The following is a 4,612-nucleotide window of genomic DNA, read 5'->3' on the forward strand; positions in this document are numbered from 1 at the left end:
TTATCACAAGAAATCAGAAACACCAATAAGAAAGGACATATGCATCCCTATGTTCATAGAAGCACAATTTACAGTAGCTAAGATTTAGGAAAAGACTAAGTGCCCATCAGCAGATGAGTGTGTTAAAAAAAAAATTGGTACATCTACACAATGGAATACTGCTCTGCTGTAAAAAAGAAAGAACTCTTACCATCCGTAACAGCAAGGATGGACATGGAGAGCATTATGCTAAGCCAAATAAGCCAGTTAGAAAAAGGTTAGTATCAAATGATCTCACTCACATGTGGAATCTAATGAGCAAATCAGGTGATAAATAAAAATAGATCCAGAGACATAGAAGCATGGAACAGACCATCAAACCTCAGAGGGAAGGCAGGGGAGGTTGGAAGCGGGTAGGAGGGTTGATAGATCAACCAAAGGACTTGTATGCATGCATATAAGCATAACCAATGGACACAGACAGTAGGGGGTGGTGAGAGCATGTGCTGCGGGTGGGAGTGGCCAGGGACCAGGGAGAGGTCAATGGGGTAAAAGGAGATATATGTAATACTTTAAACAATAAAGAATTTTTATAACGTGGGAAAGGCTTTTTTTTTCTTTCCTGGTAATCTACACCAAGTTAGAAACAACTGCGGAAAAATTTTTTTCTGAAACCCTCTCAGCTTTGAAGTTTCCTGGTAAGAAATATGAACCATTCTCTAAATTTGCACACATCCCTAAATTCCAAGAACTATCAAACCTGTTCAAGAATTTCTTCATCCTGTTCCTCTCTGCTGTAATATGAGTAACCTTGTAGACTGCAACCCCAAAAAGCATCTAGTCTGAGGTCAAAAGTCTAGTCCCCTCTTTTTTCAGGGTTTTCTAATTTTGCTTAGTGAATTTTTTGGAGCATAACTTCTCCTTGTAACAGGGAATGAATACACTAAATGTATATGAAGCTACCTATATTAATCTTAATAAATGTTAAACCCATTTTGTCATTCTAATCTGACTTTTCCTCTCAAAACTTTAGCTTACATGTTAAAAGTTTCTTTTTTAAGTGATTTTACTAGAATTAGCAATTTCAATTCTTGTGTGAACCTAAAGAGCTGCCTGACCTCAAGGCCCCCAGACACAAACAAAATGGCCAACTCAAGGATGCTGACCTTGAAAATCCATATTGAGACCAGCAAGGACACTGCCTGCATGTCCATAGTCCCTTCCCCCTGATATCTTTGTTTTCCTTTCTTTCTCCTTCTTAATAAAAATATCTGCACTGAGATGTTAAGATGGGTTTTTGAAGACTGGGAAAAGGCCCCCATCTTTTCAAGATGCCAGCACTTGAATAAACCTCTTTCCTTTTTCACCAGCACCTGTCTCATGAGTTTCGTTTTCGTTTGTGGTAGGCAGCCAAACCTGAGTTTGAAAGTGTAGGGGTCAGAGAGGTTATAGACTTATGCCTTTAACAATTCACTCCCCTCAAAGCAGGTGATCCAGACTCAAATGTGTCTCTCCTCATCCCTATGCCCCAAAGCCTTCTTATTCAGAAGGATTAGTTGGTAAGGAAAGCAGGGCAACTTCTGCCTTGTTCTGATGAAAATATAAAGGATTTCTCTTAGTCATTTTTGGGAAAATGTGGCTACTTTTTCTCCTGAAAATGTAATTATTTTGTGTGCAAAGCAAAGATGAAGAAGAAGCTATAAATTAGCAGTGGAAGAGAAGAAAAAGGAGCTGAATATTTTAAGCTAAAGCAATGCCTATATCAGAATTTGGATAAAGACACATAACCACCTTAAGAACTTACTCCTACTTGTTTGGGCTGTTAACACCTATTTTTTCCAAGGCTGACTCATTATTATACAAGACATTTTAGAGTTGAGGACTATCACCAGGATCCATATGCAACATTTTATTCCCTTTTGTATCATAAAGACATAGATTCCATGTCACAAACAAGACTTTTTTTATCACTTCATTGGCTTTGTTTGTGGAATCCTGCTGGTTCTTCATTTAATTGTTGGCATGGCTCCTATTGAATGCTGAGTTTTGGGGGTGACAGCCATACAAAATATTTTTTATATAAAATTGTTTTGTTGTTAGAAATAAAAGCAAAATAAATTCTGATATTTTTAAAATATACAATCATATTCCAATTTCTCCTTTTTCTTAATCTTTATGTGGGGCTTTTATTATTCAACTTACTAATTAATATCTCCATTTGATTATTTAAAACTGTCACTGAAAACCATATATTTACAGTTACAAGTAGTCAGGGAAAGTTACATTTTGTATTATCCTTAGGTATTATGAATTTCTGAGTGTTATGCAAAGTTATTAGAATGATATCGACAATGGGGGTTCAATTTTTAATAAAAAGTGACTCTTTTTATAATTATAGCAATTAAGATCTTATTATTGGCAGGAAGAGTACTGCCCTGCAGTATGAGGCTTTGCTTCTGTGATTCCACTGGACTTATAATATATCCTACTCTTCTGGTTATGATTATTTCCAAGACTCAAGATTATTGAACCTAGATAAGTAATATATAGAAGGCACAATTCTTCAAAATATGTTTGAGGAACTGTTTTTTATCTAGATAGGCATAGACTCTCATCATATCTAAGGAAAAGGAAAGAAAAAGCAGCAATACATAAGAAATAAATATGTTTCTCTGTGGAAACTGTGGTTGAAAACATTTTGTCACTATAACATATTGTGAGTGGATATTATACTTCAGCTTGGGTATACACTTGAAGAATATGTTTTCAACAAATGACATGTTCATTTTCTCACTCTCTGTATGTGATCCTTTTAAATAGGAAAACTCACACAGGAATTAAAACTGCCAAAATGCCCAGTTTCATGACAGTTCTATTTTTGTAGTATTCTTAATTAAACCTGAAATTTTCCAATATTGTCACTGACATCATTTATGTTGTAATTAATACTTTTTACTGGTAAAGATGGTTATATTCAGATGAACTCTTTTATCTTGTTGTGGTTCATACTACCGAACTAAAATAATAAAGCCATAATTTGCTAGCCACAAGTTTGCACAATACAGCTCTGCACCTAAGCAACATCAAAAGGTAATTAAATGCAGAGGAGTATAAGACTGCAGAACCATAGACCACTGCCTACTGTTTTTATCTTTCTGGAATATTTTAGCAATATTTGCAATTTGGCAAACAATTTAAATGATGACATTAGTATAAACCTATAAAAATGTATATTTTGAGCAGATGGCACAGCAAACTGCAACTGTAAATTATGAAGAATAAGAGAACTATATATAAATATTATGATGACACCTGAAAGTCTGTACAATTTTTATAAAGTAGCATAACAGTTGGAAACACAAATATGTAATCTGACACACACATACATCTTCTTGAATATAAAGTATTAGGCTAGATAATATTAAAAGTACCCAATAGATAAGTAATCAGACATATTTCTTAATATTAGTACAATATTTGCAATATGCATTTAAATTTTTTCATTTTACCCAAATTTATTGCAATAAGAAGTATTATAAGGAAAAACAGATCCATTTATGGTACTTTTCTTTTAGGTGGAAGAGAGCTGGAATAAGTGGGGGAGGGAGAGACATAGCTATTAAAAATGATTTGATCTGTTTATTGATGGGTGGAAAGGAAAATGCTGAGAACCATTCCTCAAGTTGGCACAGCTTACGGAAAGCAAATTTGCTGTGAATGATGATAATTTGTATTGAGAGAAATTAGTACCAATTTGATTAGGAATTGCCCTTCTGTTCAGACTTCAGTGGCTAATATATCCTGACATGGTTACAGCTTTATCTAGGATCTAGGAGTTAAACAAAAATAGTTCAGAGAGGAAAGAGGATGATTACAGGAGCATTCTACTCCTTTGATTTGTAATTTCTTTTCCAGCCAAGAGAAGGAACACAAAAGAGATATCTATTTTACATTTTATACAAAACTATACATTTTCTCCACCTGCAGGGCATTATGGTAATTTATCTTAAGCTTGAATGGTGCATGAAATGAAAATGTTTCTAGCTGCTGTTTCCCTTCATTTTACAAGTGAGAATAATTGATCTTCATCATTTTGAAAAAATAACTTCTACACGGAACATGTTATGATTTCACAATTTTAATTCTACTTAATTTTCACAACAAGTAAGACCCACAGAACCCAGGTCCTCATGACCAGTACACTTTACTATATAAAACTGTTACTCATGTCCCTCCCATGGAAACTGGATCACCATTCCAGCTCTAATGAGCTCTCCTTCCATCAGTATGTCTTCACAATTCCTGTAAACTTTTGTTGAAATTCTATAATCAGATATTACTCAATATGTTTCAATGATTTTATACCTGTGATATCAAGAATGTGTTGGCTCTCCATTATTATTACATGACAAAGTTCACATCTCTTCTCTGTTGAGTTTTCAAATATAATTTGTGCATATTCAATTGAAACTTATGAAACATTACTCAATTTATGATATTACTCAACTGATAAATCAATCTTTTAAAAAATATTGTATCAGGTGGGCAAAAATCAGGCAAAGGTGAAATAAAGGAATATTCTTACCTGAGTATTTATAAAACTTACTTTCCCCGTTTACTAGGTGTACCGGTT

The sequence above is a fragment of the Myotis lucifugus genome, unplaced genomic scaffold, assembly GCF_000147115.1.
Source record: "Myotis lucifugus unplaced genomic scaffold, Myoluc2.0 scaffold_120, whole genome shotgun sequence".
Lineage (NCBI taxonomy): Eukaryota > Metazoa > Chordata > Mammalia > Chiroptera > Vespertilionidae > Myotis > Myotis lucifugus.